The 17,683-nt window shown below is 44.5% G+C and overlaps 1 protein-coding gene across 11 annotated transcripts in view; it reads right to left on the bottom strand.

Annotated features, from left to right (window-relative positions):
- Nucleotides 1–17,683, bottom strand: part of SUN1 (Sad1 and UNC84 domain containing 1) — a 275,436-nt gene that overhangs the window by 206,997 nt on the left and 50,756 nt on the right. The window lies entirely within an intron of this gene.

Raw genomic sequence — 17,683 nt, 5'->3', positions numbered from 1 at the left:
AATTACTGTTGGCTGAGGTGTCAAGACTGGGGCCACCCACATTATAAGGATCTTGGTATCCAGGATTCCCTTTTTTTTTTTAAAACAGATTTTAATGGTATTTGTTTAAAGACATTCAATTTCTAAAACTGGCACAATGTCTATACTCATAACTTTTGTCACAAGCCATAGCAGTGTTAAATACTTCTCAATATTTGCTATTGTTACATATTACAAAAACATTTAGGTCCGTTCAGAAGAGACATATCTTCCTCCCCCACATTCTCAGCCGGGCAGTTGGTAAATTGTTCCTGACCATGGAAACTTTCAGATATTGTCCTCTTCTGATAAGGCCGATTCCCAATGTGTTCGCGGGAGGGTAACGTTTAAATGTATGTCTCTCGTCAGTGAACGAAGATAAAGTATGGATCAGTGACATTTAACTCCCAATGCTTCCTGTTTTCCCGCCGCCCCTCTTCCCCAAACACTGTTTAGTCAGTTCTTGATGCGCCTTTGCATGTGTTGTGTCATGGTGCCTCTCACTCCATAATTTCCACCACATATGCCGTCACCCCTCTCCAGTTGGGTGTTAAGTATGGGCAGGACCACATCATGTGGATAAAGTCAGTCGCCTCTTCTCCACAGCGGGGACATTGCACGTCTATTACTCAAAAGTGATCCCAAATCCTTTTCGGGGTGAGATAGGCTCTATAAATTACATAAAAATGTGTAAGTTGAAACCTAGCATTCGGCGCCCTCTCCAGGATCTGTTCCCAGGCCCCCTCCGGTATTGGGATCCCCAGGTCCATCTCCCATTTATGTTGTAGGTCGTCTAGGGGGCGCATTGCTCCTGTGTGGATTACTCTATGTAATTCAGTTATGGCTCTGTGTGTGCCATCTGAGGTCATTAGGTAGGTGCTGGGCTCGTGAGGTCGGGGCTCAGTGCTTCCCGTTTGCTAATGGGTGCCAATGATGCAGGTAAGTGCTCAGTGCAGTAGGAAATGACCCTGCGATAGGTCATGTTCCTGCCGGAAGTCTTCAAATGGCATCAGGTTGCCCTCTCGGTAAAGGGTCCCCCCCCATCTACACGGCCGCCGTTTCCTCCCAGGTCGTCAATTTCCTCCACTCGCTTGCACAAGGTAGCCATTGAAGCCACGTCATAGGTATCTCAGGTGTGTAAGGCATGGTTGTGCCTGTCTTATGGAGGCATTGCCGCCAGCATCGGCGGAGGACCTGACTCTCCAGAGCGGGCATTGTGTCCGACCTAGTGAGTTTAAAGAATAGACTCACCAGCACAGAAATAGGAGTCGTCGAGGTGGTCCCGCCATGTACTTGGGCCCTGCACTCTGCCGCCCATCAAGCCAACCACTACAACTGGGCCACCAGGGTGGTCTCTTCAGGGTGGCTAGTGCCACTCTGCAACTCCCATCTCCCCATATAAAACGCCATAATTAAGGGAATCCAGTTCCCTGAAAAGGGCGACAGGGACCCAGACCGGTAAGAACACAAAATAGTATAAGAGCCTCAGCAGCACCACCATATTAATTAGTGCTACTCTTCCAGCTACAGATAATGGAACTGACCTGCAGAAGCATTGGATTTCAATGCCCTAATGGCACTCCCTATATTACCTTCCAGGATATCCGCCCTAGTATGGTACACTCTGACTCCCAGGTAGGTCATGCATCGGGGGCTCCTAGGACATATTTCTCAGCCCTTCAGGTGGGTCTCGGTCCGCCGATAGCACGAACAGGAATGATTTCTGCCAGTTTACCTGCAGTCATGCCAGATGGCCAAACTGTGCCAAGAGTGCTTGGGCTCCCGTTAGTTCCGGCTCAGTGTCCTGTAAGAACAATATAGATTGTCCGCATACAGCGCTATCTTGTGATGCTGGTTCCCATGCTCTAGCCCCAGGTACCAAGTGGCGGTTCGTGCTTGGGTAGCTAAGGGTTCCATTGCCAATGCAAATAATAATCGTGAGAGTGGACAAAAGTGCCTGGTGCCCCTTTCTACTGAATATTGCTCTGAGATTGTGACACCGGTTCTGACCCGTGCCTTAGGATCTGTGTATAACTGTTTTGTCCATTTGATAAAGCCCTTGCCCAGTCCCATGTGTTCAAGTACTGCATATAAATAATCACACTCTAAACTTTCGAATGCCTTTTCTAGATCTACTGCTAGTATAGTCGCCATACCTACGTGTGGAGTGACGGTGTCTAGGATACGGTTAGCTTGTCGAATATTCTGGGCTGTATTCCGGGTGGGGATAAACCCTCCTTGGTCAGTATGGACCAAAGAGGTCATATATGGGAGCAACCTTGTCGCTAGTATTCGACTTAGGATCTTGTAGTCCAAATTCAGCATTGACAGGGGCCTATCAGCTTTGCTATTGTTAGTAGGCTTGCCGGGTTTAAGCAGAAGAATTATCAAGGTTTCCTTTGTGAAATCTGGGAGGCATTTTGCCTCACTCACCTTACTATATAATTATGCCATTTTAGGGGACTTGTATATAGGTGGCATAGAATCCTATTGGCAAACCATCTGTGCCTGGGGTTTTTCCAATCGCCTGGCCTTTAATGGCTTCTCTGATTTCGGAGACCTCTATTTCGTCCTCCAGTGCGGTCCTCTCCTCCGCATCAGGGCACTGGTGTGGAAGATGCCCGAATAATGTCTGTATAGCTTTGCTCTCCCCATGTAGGACACTGGTATAGAGTGTGGTAAAGTATTCGAGGAAGTGACTGTTCATTTCATACTGCTGATATAGTCTGCCCCCTGTAAGGGTCATGATCTCTATTGTGGGGGTCCCTCATTTCGCAGGGTTGGCCAACCGTGCCAGCAGTGCACCCGCTTTATCCCTCTCTGCATGTGCCCTCATCATGTAGTGTTTATAATCAAAACATCAGAGCCTCTCAGTGTGCTCTGCTACTCTCATTCTAGCCTTGTGCACCCCCCCTGCAGCTCGGGCGTTCCAGACTTTGTTTTTCTAATGTTCGTAGCTCCTTCTCAGCTATCTCTATTTCTCGTATAAGTGTCCTCCTAATTCCCATTGATGCAGTGATACATCGTCCCCGAACTACCACCTTGAATGCATCCCACAGTATCGGGGGTGAAGGGGCCGTAGCCTCATTCTCCTCAAAATAGTGTTTGATCTAAAAAAAAAGGTAGGGTCTTTTAGGGATTCGGGTTTTATGCGCCAGGTAGGTATGAATGTGTTCGTTTTTTCCCCAGGATAAATAGAGAAGTACAGGGTTGTGATCATAAATTGTTCTTCCCAAGTACTCTACATCTCTGACCAGAGTATGTACCTCAGGCGTGCACAGAAAGGTGTCCAGTCGCACATGTAAGTCATGTACCGCAGAAAAGAAGGAGTAATCCCTGGTGCTCGGGTTAAGGTGTCTCCCGGAATGTAGTAGTTGCCATTCAGCCTGCCACTCCTGGAATTGTTTAGCTAGAGTGTTTACTGGTGAGTCCCTCAACGGAGGGTGGAATCTATCTAGTTCAAGGTTGGCCACACAATTAAAGCATCCTCCCCACCCCCCAATCAGTACCGCACGAAGCAGGTGAGGGGCCAGGGCGTTCGAGAGATGATCTAAAAATGTGCTCTGGCCTGTGTTCGGCACGTATACATTTATGAGCACGATGGCTCGTCCCCTCAGCCGGCCAGTGACCACTACAAAGCGCCCATCAGGATCTATAAGTGTGCTGGTCATTTTGAATGGTAATCCCGCTCTTATCCATAATAGAGTGCACTGTGCGTACGCGGAGTAGGTTGTGTGCCGCTCCCTCCACTGCCGTCAGGTGTGTCTCTTGCAGCATTACTATGTGGGCCCCTCTCCTCTGCAGGTAGGAGTATATTGTATATTTTTTAGCCATTCTAGACATGCCTCAGGAGACCACCTTGCAATTTTGTAAATCACTCATGAGAAATCAATAGTACCGTTTTGTCTCTCTTCATCCACTTGCCGTGCATTTGGCGCATAATTACATTGTTTACCTTCAGAAATACTTGTCGGTGAGGTAGCTGGCGTTTTTTTTTTTTTATAACTGCAAACAACAAACTCCCCAACTCCCCAAGGCAGGTGTCAGAACAGCCCCCCCATCCAAACTATTGCAAACTGATATCAGTACTTAAGGGGTGGGTGAGCCAGCCACACTGCACCAGGAACTCCCGGTCCTGTTTCTTCAAGCCTCGGCATTTCATTTCTAATCTTGTCCCAGATTTGTCACCGCAGGACGCTACATAACATCAGTTTCTGGCCATGGTATCAGATTATATAATCAGATGTTCCCGAAGTCACCAATGGCAGTTCCACGCTCATTACTGCCGAGCTCTCAGATTCCATATCGGATTCCGATCCTCACGCTTCTCTCGTTGTCACCTCAGACTGTGGGCTAGCTTCTCCCCCCCGCTTAGCGATGCCAGGGCAGCAGTAGCACATTGTCTCTTCTCTGGGGCTTCCTCCAAGGTGGGTACTGCCCCTCTGCGCCGGGGTACTCTGGATCGCTGTTGCCTGCTCCTGGGTCTGTTTCTGCAAGGTGCTCTTGTGCATGTGGGATCTGCACGCTCATCTAACTATTCTCTTGCTTCTTGTGGTGTACGAAAAAAAATTCACCCCTCGGCCCTCTGCCACGCTCAGTGTAGCAGGAAAAAGCATGGCATACTGGAGGTTTAATGTATGCAACTATTTCTTGATCTCTAGGAAAGTGGCCCTTTGTTTTTGCACCTCAAGGGAGAAGTCAGGGAAAATTCGAACTGTGTTTTCCACTCGCAGTTCCTCACCTTTTCTAGCTTGAGCAAGGATGTGGTCCTGGTCCTTATAGTGCAGTAAACGGACCCACACCGGCCGTGGCAGGCCCCAGGGGGAGGAGATTGTGCAGGCACCCTATGTGCTCTCTCAAAAGCAAAGAATCGCGACAGGCCCTCCGGTGCAACCTCAGTGCTTATCCAGTTCTCTAGGTACACTGTCAAGTCTTTTAGTTCAACTTTCTCAGGTAGCCCCACTATGGAGATATTGTTTCTTCTTGATCTTTTTTCAGCATCCTCTGCGCGGGCCATTAGGGTTCCTACTTGCTTCTCCAGGATGGACACACGGTCTCCCGTTGCTGATACTTCCAGTTTGAGCTCCTGCATATTTTGTTCCATCGTTGCAACTCTTTCTGCCAGGCTTCTTTGGTCCTTTCGCAGTAAACCCAAGTCCGTAGCCAGTGCATCTATTTTAGACTCAAGAATTTCTCTGGAAGTCGTGATGGCCTGCAGTATGTCTCTTAAAGAGGGGCCCCCCGCCAGGCCATCAAGAGGCACTGACTGCGCAGCGTTTGTATGTGAAGAGGTAGGGCAGTCATGTTGCAAGCTGGTGTCTCCAGCCTTGTCCTTTTTCCTGTTGGTTTTGCCAATTGTTTGGCGAATCTCTGCTGTCCCACCGCAGCGCTGGTTTATCGTGTGCCTGAGTCCAGCAGGCAAGCTCCGTCCGCCTCCCTCCAGGCCCAGACGGTTCTTCCCCTGCAATGCCTTCGCCACAGTCCCTGTCAGCAGAGTAGGGTTCCCTCAAATCGCACTGTTTTCCACGCTCTCACCTCTCTTGGGCGCGGGGGAGGGTCACCAATGCCTCTGCCTGCTGCCTTCCTCACGCAGTCAGGTTGCACTCTATCTCCATTGATGCGTGGAGTGCCACGCACCTCACTCCCCACCGCTGCCTCTTTGGGCTCCCTTCCTCGCTCGTGGTTGAGGGCCCTTACTGCGGCCAGCAGGAAAAACAGCAAAATCCTCCCAGGCCCGGTGCAGCCACTGGGCCGCGGGGGGCACCCCTGCAGGTGCTGTCCGTGTCCCTTGCTGGGGTCCCTCTTTAGTCAGCTGGAATCAGCGACCCCTAGGGTCCCTTGATGGAATACAGAAATCAACTCCAGAGCTTTAGTTCACAGTTAGCAATTCGCTCTAAAATGTACTTCCTAATCTAGTTTTAGTGGTCTTTGTTGAAGTGATAGAGTGGTCAAGAACCAAGTTCTACTTTTCAGCATATTATTCATGTTCCACCATTCAAACTGACTCGGTTGTGCAGCCAGGCTTTTTCAGTCTTGGCAGTCTGAATTTGTAATACAGTGCCCCTACTTTTAGGTATGGAGTCAAACCTCCTAAAGTTCAGAGAACATGTAAATCCCCAATCACTTTACAATTTCCGGGTCTTTGGAATATCAGTTTTCAAGATCTAATGTGGCAGTACACACCGAACACTGCACTAAATCCCACAAACGAGTTGTCACTCTTCATAAATAACTAAAATTAGCAGTTTCAGAACAGCATATTATTAAGAATCTAAACATGTTTAACTCCATAGTTTGACGAAGTTCTTCTATGCACCAACTTGTATCACTAATTAGTGTTCACACTTATCAAGGTGTGTCTGAAGGTGAACGTTGAAGACAGTCACAAAAGAGCAGGTGGGGTGGGTTTCCTGTCTAACCATTGTGCCTTGAACCCAGCTCCTTTTATTGTTGATTTCCATAGGGCTTGACAGAGTAACTACAATAATTGTTCCCTACAATTGGCTGCAGCCAAAATGGCAATATGTCATAGAAAAATGACCTTGTAATACTACAATACAATGCTTTAGAGCTATAGAGAAGAACAGCGGTCTTTCAATTTTCTTAATTATAAAACTGTCATGAGCGATCTGAAAGAAAACAGAGGTTTTAATAAAAAAAAGAAAAAAGAAAAAACATTCTTCTTGTGGTCGATTTGGGAAAGTGAGAACTAATATATTAGTATGGACATACAGGAATGTGTTTCTGTGGATTGTTGCTCTAGGCTACCCTTCTAAAAGTTATAAAATCATTTTTTTGGTGCTTTCAAAGGGATTGTTACGTTGAGCTTAGGTTGAGCTGAAGGTTTGACAAATGGAACCCAAAGTTCCTAGAGGAGTTTGTCCAAGAGTATTACACGGAGGGGGTCGCACAACCATATAAAATAATACACCCTATTTCATCACAAGTATATTGTGAAACATGGTGATTTTTACCAGTTTGGCTATGGCTTCAGTGATACAGTCAAGTTTCAGCAGCTTCCAAGGTGCTGAAAAGGGTGCTACTTCTTCCCAACATTCTCATGATCAAAACTCCTTAACAGAATAGGGCCTATGCCTAGAACAGGAAGCACATAAAGTTATCCAGGGGTCAGGCTTCAACAGTATCTGAGAAAATGCATCTAGATGTCAAATATAAAACTAAAGAAATCAATCTTGGTCACATAAGTGTATTTTGGTAGGTATGACATATCTGAATGCTTGAGCTCGGATGCTAAATTGTACATCAACATCTTACAACGGAAAGTAGGCTTGTGATATCTCAAAGGCCTTGCCCCGCATTTAGAGGGTAGGAATGGGAAGTGTATTTGTTCAGTAAAAGTTAAGTAACCTGCTATGTACATATTGTTAGCCGACCCTACATCATTTTTAATTTTCCGTGGTAAGAATTTGCAGGAATTGTGTTTACAATCTACAACTAGACAGTTTATATGCTGTTGATGTCTGGGACCTAATTAATTTATTTTGTGTTATATTAGGAATACTTTATTTATTAATTATTTTATGTGAATTTGTTTTTTCTATATTATTTTTAAGGGGCTGTTCAGTCTAGATAAACTGTACTGTTTCTTAATGGAAAAAACAGCCCACAGATTTGGACAAGAGGCAGATTCAGACACTTTCCAAGGAGAAAATAGTTGCAGTTGATGGGGAAAATAATTTTAGTGTTTTTTTAGGTTTCACTCTAGCAAAGTTGAGGGAGAAGGCTAAAATAGATACTTGCACTTCTTTAATTTGAAAGGGACAGTGCTGCCACTTCTCAGCAGCAGGCAGGTACTCTGGGACAAGGAGCACTTAAACTTCTAGATTTTCATTTTAAGCACTGGGTAATAAAGAGTGAAAACGGAATAAACAGAAAGCTATCAAAATCACCTTCAATGCTGCTTCAAAAAGATTAAGGAAAATGTTTTGGAAATTAAAAAAACAAAACTACCACTTTCACTAGAAACAGACATTCAAGTCTGCGTAGCTGCTGCGTAGGCTAGGGATACACTACCAACGGAAAAGCATTCCTCTTCTTAAAGGCTGAAGCAGCTAATGAGTTTGTTGACAAAATATGGGGAAACTGTTCCAGCTAAGCAATTGCAACATTATAATAAAATAAGGTGTGATTTGCCAACAAAATTAAGAGAGTTTACAAACCTACATTTAAAAATTGATTTAAATTATTAAAGGAACTGTCAGTCAGCTATTCCCTATGGTATCTCTTAAATGGTTTGAAGCACAGGGAGTAAGGATTGCATTGTAGAAGGCATGCAAGCATCTTTAGAGTACACCAGTCACATTATCACTGGTCTTCAAACTCTTGTTAAGAAAATAGCCCTAATAAAACAGATAAACCAATGGACCATTGATTTACACCAGAAAAAAAAAAAAAAAAAAAAAAAAAAAAAAAAAAAAAACACTCCACAGCACTTAGACAATGCAGAAACTGAAATCTCCAATTAGAGCATTAGACTTTAATGGCAAGAAAGACTAGTTAAAGATCGACACAAGAGGCAGTTCTCGGGGTCCCAATAAAGGAGTAGTTCATAATACTATATTGTACTTTTATCATTCTTATATAGCAGTCAATACAGCAGAAGGCCTCTACAGAGACCTTGAAGAGAAACAAGCTGGGGTGGGGGTTGAGAGAGGTTTAAGTTCAATATGAATTGTCAAATAGGTTTTTAAGCACTATGGGGCCTGTGGATTAGATGCAACTTAAGACACAATGCCTTCCGATCTTTCTAGAACTTTAGGAAGTTGTTCTTAAGTCTGATGTAAGCAGAACTAAGGTAGCAATGGGTGAAGCCTTCAGAGCAGTGTGATCTGTCACCATATTGCGTCAGAGCAGCTGTGTGGCTATCTCAGAGCCAGGGAGGACATTTCTTGGGAGAAAGGTTCAGCAGCCAAAATGTTGTTAACCAAAAGCATTTCTAATTGGATCAGAAATTGAAATTCATGCATCCTGTGATAAAGTTAGTGCAATCAAGCAGAAGCCGCATAAACAGGGTACAGAAAGTAACAATCTTACAGGAGGACTGATTCAAAGTCTATAGTATTTCCTCCCAGTCTTTGATGGAGCACTGCTATAGACAAACTTGCATTAGTCAAGGTATGACGTGCATACTCTGATGACCATGGATCAGCAACAGACGTGTTTGGACCCTCTTGGTGGCTGCAAGGGGTGAAAGACTTAGTAACACAGGTAATGTGGGAGTGAAACTAACTTATGAATAACACAGTATTCAAATGTTTCATACTTGGAGTTTGTGTTATGTGAAAGGCTTGTAGTCAGTAGGGGTAGCATACAACCAGAGGCAATTATTTCTATCTTCAGACTGCTAAGTCAGATCTTGGTGGGTCTGTCCATGCCATAACATGAGACAAGCAAACTCGAATAGCAGAAGGTAGCCCTGCCCAACAGGGATTTGGGTTCAGCCAAATGTTGTGAGGATGCACATGACAGAAAAAGTTAACAAATTAACAGAAGAACCCTTGACAGAAACAGGTTTTTAAATCCAAGAGTTTCAGGTCTGCAAGGATAAATAGGGGCACATATTGACTACAATACAATCAGTTCATCACAGTCTCTTTTACTGTGGCGAACTAGCTTTCTAACTCCAGAACTCACCCTTATTAACCGGTTCTGTGCCCAGGACGTAATGGTTACGTCCTGAGGCACAGTGCTGCTGTGCCCAGGACGTAACCATTACGTCCTGGTCACAGAGCCCAGTCTGTGGGGTTCCCCCCCAAGTCAGGGATGGAAGGGTTCCACCCCCCCTGTGACGTCAGCGCACGCTGAATGTCACAGAGCCCCACCCATCGCGCTGGAAGCTCAGCTTCCAGTGTGATCGAAAGAGAAATGCTTTGCATTTCTCTTTCGATCACGTGGGGGAGGCCCAGAGAGGCTTCAAAGGGAAGGAAACGTATTTCCTTCCCTTTGATGTCTCCTTAAGCGTTTCAAAAGCCGGATTGCTTGCAATCTGGCTTTTGAAATGCCCACTAGACACCAGGGATTTTTATTTTATTTTTAATTGTCATAAGGGAGCGACCCCTTGGGCAAGGGTCGCTCCCACAGGGGGCATTTTGTGGGAAGGCCTTTTCTGCCCCCCCTGGGGGCAGATCGGCCTATTATTAGGCCGATCTGCCCCGGGGGGACAGAAAAGGGGGCCCCTCAGAGGGACACCAGGGACATTTTATTTTTTTTCCCTTTTGTTTTAGGTGTGGGCAGCGACCCCTTAGGCAAGGGTCACTCCCCTGGGGGCAAATTATATTTAGGCCATTTCTGCCCCCCTCGGGATTTTTTTTTTGGCGCCAAAGTCACGCAGGGGGAGCGACCCCGTAGGCAAGTGTCGCTCCCGGGGGGGGGGGGGGGAGTTGGGGGACAAATTTATTTTAGGCCATTTCTGACCCCCCTGTGGCCGGCTGAGCTAGAGGCCAAAATCCACAGGTAGGCACTGTTTTCTATGAAAAAATGTGATGTGTCCACGTTGTGTTTTGGGGCGTTTCCTGTTGCAGGCGCTAGGCCTACCCACACAAGTGAGGTATCATTTTTATCGGGAGACTTGGGGGAACATAGATTAGCAAAACAAGTGTTATTGCCCCAGGTCTTTCTCTACATTTTTTCCTTCCAAATATGAGAGTGTGTGTAAAAAAGACGTCTATTTGAGAAATGCCCTGTAATTCACATGCTAGTATGATCACCCCGGAATTCAGAGATGTGCAAATAACCACTGCTCCTCAACACCTTATCTTGTGCCCTTTTTGGAAATACAAAGGTTTTCTTGATAGCTATTTTTCACTCTATTTCCGCAAATGAATTGCTGTATACCCGGTATAGAATGAAAACGCACTGCAGGGTGCAGCTCATTTATTGGCTCTGGGTACCTAGGGTTCTTGATGAACCTACAAGCCCTATATATCCCCGCAACCAGAGGAGTCCAGCAGACGTAACGGTATATTGCTTTCGAAAGTCTGACATTGCAGGAAAGAGAGTAAAACGTAGAGAAAAATTTATGTTTTTTTCACCTCAATTTCAATATTTTTCTTTTTCAGTTGTTATTTTCTGTAGGAAACCCTTGTAGGATCTACACAATGACCCCTTCAGAACTTTGTCTACTTTTCAGAAATGTTTAGGTTTCTGGGATCCAGCATTGGTTTCACGCCCATTTCTGTCACTGACTGGAAGGAGGCTGAAAGCACAAACAATTGTAAAAATGGGGTATGTCCCAGTAAAATGCCAAATTTGTGTTGAAAAATTAGGTTTTCGGATTCAAGTCTGCCTGTTCCTGAAAGCTGGGAAGCTGGTGATTTTAGCACCGCAAACCCTTTGTTGATGCCATTTTCAGGGAAAAAAACACAAGCCTTCTTCTGCAGCCACTTTTTCACCATTTTTTTTTTTTTAAACAAAATTTTCACTGTATTTTGGCTAATTTCTTGGCCTTCTTCAGGGAAACCCACAAAGTCTGGGTACCTCTAGAATCCCTAGGATGTTGGAAAAAAAAGGACGCAAATTTGGCTTGGCTAGCTTATGTGGACAAAAAGTTATGAGGGCCTAAGCGCGAACTGCCCCAAATAGCCAAAAAAAAGGCTCGCCACAGGAGGGGGAAAAGCGAAGGGGTTAAACAAGAAATGTTGACAAACAGTAGGGTGATCAAAGAATGCTTAACGCTTTGGGTGTCGTGGACGAACTGGTTACGTCCTCGGCCACAGCGCTCACGTGTAGAGGACGTAACCAGCTTGGCCTGCAGCTGCACTAGCGCTTCCCCAGTGGGCCTCCCACCCCCCTCCGCTGGGCAGGGGTGGAAGGGACATTGCTCTCCTTCCAACCCTGACACCGCCCTCCCCCCCCAAGAGCACTGACCTCAGTGGTCGTCCCTGAGCTTCGAGCGATAGGAAGAGAACAACTCGCATTTCTCTTCCAATTGAGGGATGTGGGAAATTCAGAGAGGCATCAAAAGGAAAGGCTTTTCGTTTCCTTTGATGTCTTTCTAAGCATTCAATGATCAGTGATTGGGCTGCAGGAATGCCCACTTACTTTTAGTAAACAAACAAAACCTTTGGCAAGGGCCGCTCTCCAACGGGGCATTTTTTTATTACGCCATTTCTGCCCCCCTTAGTGGCAAATCGGCCTATTTTATTTAGGCTGATCTGTCCCCAAGCGGCAGAAGATACTGAACACCGGGTATTGTTTTTTTTTTTTTTTAATGCCAATTTCACTCAAGGGTCGCTCCCCTTTGGGGGCAAATATATTTTAGGCCATTTCTATTCCCCTTGGGGGCAGATCGGCCTATTTAAATGGAGACAAAGTCGTTCCGCCATCCGGTGGGCAGATGGGGCAATTACCCCCAATCCACTCCCTTGGGGATGGGGGGGGGGGGGGGGGGGGGGAGGCGGCAGAAAGCCTACTAGATGCCAGGGAATTGAAATAAATAAATAATGGGGTGGTGGCTACCAACCAGTATGGGCATGGTTGCCCCCACTTCAACTGAAGGGGGTAACAGTCTTTCAGCTCTCCCCCGCACACTAAACATCTTATCCCAAAGGCAAGGAAGAGGACAGTTGATTTTTTGGGGTTTTGGTTTTACATTTGGGTCATGAGAGCTATGGTTAACTCTCAAAATCATCCCACTTGTAATGATGAGGGCTGCACTTTTTGGACTTTGAGACGCTGCCATGTAGAAAAATCTACGAGACCTAGACACATCTGAAAACTAAACATCTAGGTGAGTCCAGATTGGTGTGCTTCATACGTACCCGCACCATTTTCTTACCCACAATGACCTGCAAACCTCCAACTTTGCTTGAAATCACACATTTTGCCCCACATTTTTGTGATGGAGCCTTCCAGAATCTGCAGGAATCCACAAAATTCCTACCACCCAACATTGCTACATCTATACCAATAAACATTCTGACCCACTTGCCAGCCTAAAAACTTCCTCCCCCCCAACGGACCTTTTGGACCAGCTTTGGTTTCCCCTCAATTTCTACATGTTTTTGGCTCTTCCCTGTCACGGGCATTTGCCCCATCTACACAAGTGAGCAATCATTTTTATTGGGAGACTGAGAGGAACCTTGGGTGTATGAAAAAAATATATTCCTCGCATTTCAGTGATAGAAAGTTCTGGAATCAACCTGAGGGGAGCCACAAATGCCCTTCCACCCAGCATTCCAAGTCTCCTGATAAAAATGGTACCTCACTTGTGTTGGAAGGCCTAGTGCCCGCGACAGGAAACGCCCCAAAATACAACATGGACACATCTAGCACACATACCCATGAGGTCTAGCCCACATAACCAAGGACTTCTTTTAGTTTACTAACAACATTGCCATCAGGGCAGGAGTGTTTCTTGGTTTGTTTGAACACTCAATTTTATTAAATATATTACTAAACCATGATGTGGTAACATTGTCATCTGCACACGGTAATTTTCCAAGAAATGTCCAAAAACCTCTCCACTAACTTGCAGCTTTACTGATAACACTATATAGTGTATTAACAATCTGTGAAAATTGGGTTTCAGAAAACATCCTTTGCACATCAACATGTAAAGTATTCAGATTTGTTTTCATCCTTTTAAAATATTTTTTCATCACACAGAAATATTATATAAGGGCTTTCACAACTACTGAAATGTATTTTGAAATGTTGACACAGTTGACTTATATGCCCGCAACCATAAGGCTGCAGCTGACTTAACAGTATATTGCTTTAAAAAAAATCTGCCATAGCTGGAAAAAAATGATAGACAAAGCTGTGGACAGAAGTGTCTTTTTTCACCTTTCAATATTTTTTTTTATTTTACCTATTACTTTCTGTAGGTAAACCTTGAAGGAGCTACACAAAATGACCCCTTGCTGAATTCAGAATTTTGTCTACTCTTCAGAAATGTTTAGCTCTCCGAGATCCAGCATTGGTTTCACACCCATATCTGTCACTAACTGGAAGGAGGCTAAAAGCACACAAAATAAAAAAATAATTGTAAAAATGGGGTATGTCCCGGTAAAATGCCAAAAGTGCATTAACAAAAAATGTGTTTTTCCCATTTAATTGTGCCTGTTCCTGAAAGTTGGGAAGATGGCGATTTTTAGCACCACAAACTCTTTCTTGTTGCCATCTGCAGGGGAAAAAATTCAATGCTTTCTTCTGCAGCCTTCCCCCCCAGGAACTTTTTAGCTGGATTTTGGCTAATTTCTTGGTCTTCTCCAGGGAAACCCACAAAATCTGGCTACCTTTAGAATCCATCAAATGTTGGAAAAAAGGATGAACATTTGGCGTGGATAGTTTGTGTGAACAAAAAGTTATGAGGGCCTAAGTGAGAACTATTCCAAATAGCCCAAAAGAAAAAGAAAAAAAAACGTTCAGCATCCGAGGGGGAAAAGGCCTGGCTGGTGGGATAAACAGTCAGAAGGTCTACCTCCCACTGGTCAGATGAGGCTTGCCACATAGCTATTTATATGGAGGTGAATCTCGTTTCCTTTGCTAAGGATGTGTTTATAAATTATTAGGTGTATTATTCCAACTGAAGTATGTGAAGACAACAAGTACCAGAATAACCCAGGATGCTAAACAAAACATCTGTGAGAAATAATAGGTCAGACTCAAAATATGTAAGAAGATGCCCTTCCAGGATTTTTAAAGTGCATGCATTCCAATTCAGAATCAGACACCAACCCACCTACAAGCATAAACATGAGAACCAAGACTCTTGGTTTTTATAATATATGTCTGCCAATCCAAACCTTAAGGCTGTAGTCTGCCCACAGTGCAGAAAATGGCTAAAGTTGCATTCTTTCTGGTATTCTATGTTATCACCCTCCCGGCAGCTCAAGGTCCTATCTACAGCTCTCATTGAGATCTTTACTGATATGGCCCTTGCTCACTCAAATTTTATTATCCTAGGTGATTTTAATTTATGGACTGTGGGTGACCCATCACTTGCGCTTACGGAATTACAAGGGTCCTGTGCCATTCTAGGCATACAACAGCTAGTACAGGGTCCTCACCCACCAGGGTGGTCATACTTTGGATCTTATTTTTGCGCCAAGGGAATTAGCTACTATGGAAGATATTTTACCACCCTGCTGGACTGACCGCGCTCTAGTTACCTTTCAGCTTCATGGAAGAGACATCAATACCCCTAAGATAGCTTTAGCCGGTCAGCAACTTGGCAGGGACTGTCAGAAACTTAAACCAACCCAAGGCAAATTATTATTTAATCTGGCTACTCCAGTAAACCCAGACAGGACAATGGAAGAAAACTATCTAGCCCTAGAAAGTAGAACTCAGTTATCCCCAGCAAGACCTGAAAATCTTCTGTAGACTATTAGCACCCTAGTATAGCATATCCCTGAAAATGTTAAAACAAACTTGCAATAAAGCTGAGAAAAGATGGCATATTGCCTACAAGGAGGAGGACAGAAAGGTCCTGAATGACTCCCTGTACAAATACAAGAAGGAAATTGCCAGGGCTAAGGCTGACTCCAATGCTAATGCCATTCTGGCTGTGCCTAATAATGCCAAAAAGGTATTTGGCATCATGCGAGAAGTTTCAAAATTGGAGTGCCTGAATCAAGCTACTGTACTATCGAAGGGTCTCAGTGATAACCTCGCTGAGTTTTTCCACGGAAATGATTAGAAGGCTTCTGGAGGATATTAGTGACTCACACTCGACGAAGCACCACAGATTAGTCACTGATTGCCAGGAAGACAATGTGGGTATTAAGGTATCTTTGCCTAATGAGAATGATTTGGCTCTAAATTCACCTGACAATCATGGGAATAAATTGGAATATTTTGCTATATTAATCGATTACTATGGCCACCTCCTCCTACTGGCTCCTGGATCCCCTGCCTCGTAGGATTAGGAAAGACATGGCTGATGAGCTATTTCCATCATTATACAAAATATGCTGGCAACCACTACAAACTGGCAGTGTAACCCCAGCCTGGATAAAGACCATACTTAGTCCAACCTTGAAAAAATATATAGTCTTTGGACCCAGCGGTCCTTAGTAACTATATAGACCAATACGTCTCTTGCCTTACCCAATTAAAAGATTGCTGCATTTTGTCAGTGAAATGCTGTCCCAGTATGTGAAACACCACAGTTTACTGAAGGAGAAGCAGTTTGGCTTCCGCCCATGACACAGGACTGAATCAGCACTACTCCTACTCACAGTCATCAACAAACTTAGAATGCGTGTTGATAGAGGTCAATCAATAGTGCTGATTCTGTTAGACCTATCAGCCACATTCGATACAGTCAGCCACAACATGCTCCTGACTCGACTTGCCTCAACTGGAGTTTGCAGAACTGTAGTGGACTGGATCTGCTCATACCTGTAGGACCATTGTCAGGCAGTTGTCCTTCCTCCTTTCCACTCTAACTTTATGACCATCAAACGTGGCTTCCTGCAGGGCTCAGCACTTATCCCAATTCTTTTTAATATCCATACGAGGCCTCTAATCACATGTATTAAATATCATAATGTTACTCTAACTATGCAGATGATACTCCGCTCATCTCATCACTCCAAGGCAACTAATAGGTGACAGTTAATGACTTCCATAACGGTATGAACGATATTATCAGTTGGGTGAACTCTAACTCTCTCAAATTAAAAGGTGACAAAACAGAGCTTGTGCTGATCCGAAAACACATACCTGTTCCGGCCTCCCCCTAATCTCTGGCCAGTGCCTACAGATGGACTAGTTTCTCAATCTGAATCAGTCCGTAATTTGGGGGCTACTTCTGACAAAGTAACTTTGGAGTGTCATGTAAATTAAGGTGCCGCCATCTGTTTTTTGCTACTCAGGGCCCTCAGGAAGTTCGGAGTAGCAGCAGAAGAATCTTCCAGAGTGTTGGTTTGACGTATTGTAATTCTAAGCAGGCTGGACTATTGTAACGTCCTCCTGCTTGGAGCACCAGAATTTGTTAAATACACTATGCAGAGTCCAAGTCTCAGCTGCTAAATTAGCAGCTAATAGACCCAGGAGAGCTTCAGCTTCTAAGACACTGAAGGACCTTCACTGGGTGCCACTGAGGCAGAGAATTGTTTTTAAATCACTGTGAATTGTTTTTAAAGCTCTCCAGTGTTATGGCCCAGTCCCTTGCAAAATAGGTTAAAAAAAATACCCCCCACGGAGGAGCCTTCGCACCTCGACAGCAAATTTTTTGCATATGTTGCTAAATTTAGAAAAACAAGACAAGGCGGACAAGCCATTATGATCAGAGCAGCTGTGCTCGGTCATCAACTACCTTCCTTGGAACCCAGCTCGGTCTATTACATTTTCAGAAGGCCCTGAAAAACTGTCTCTTTCCTAAATAAAGCTCTGTCTCTTTTCAGCACTTTTTAACTGCAGTTACTGGTCTTTTATTCCGGTATTGATGAAGCGCCAGGGTACCAGTTTGGGTGCAGTGTACTTCATAGCCCTGTGGCAAGCACCTATTTTTAGGTCAGCCCTTCGGACAGCTTTAACTGTATCATGGAATAATAATAAAAAAATGCTAATAATGCTGATGCTAATAATACTAATACGAATAATAATACTACTACTACTAATAATAATAGTAAAAAGAAATACATGCTTATATATAAACATACTGGAGCTGAAAGTCGGCTCTCTGCACCCAAGA

Source organism: Pleurodeles waltl, chromosome 10 (assembly GCF_031143425.1).
Source record: "Pleurodeles waltl isolate 20211129_DDA chromosome 10, aPleWal1.hap1.20221129, whole genome shotgun sequence".
In the NCBI taxonomy this organism is placed as follows: domain Eukaryota; kingdom Metazoa; phylum Chordata; class Amphibia; order Caudata; family Salamandridae; genus Pleurodeles; species Pleurodeles waltl.
This window is presented reverse-complemented; position numbering and strand designations above follow the sequence as displayed.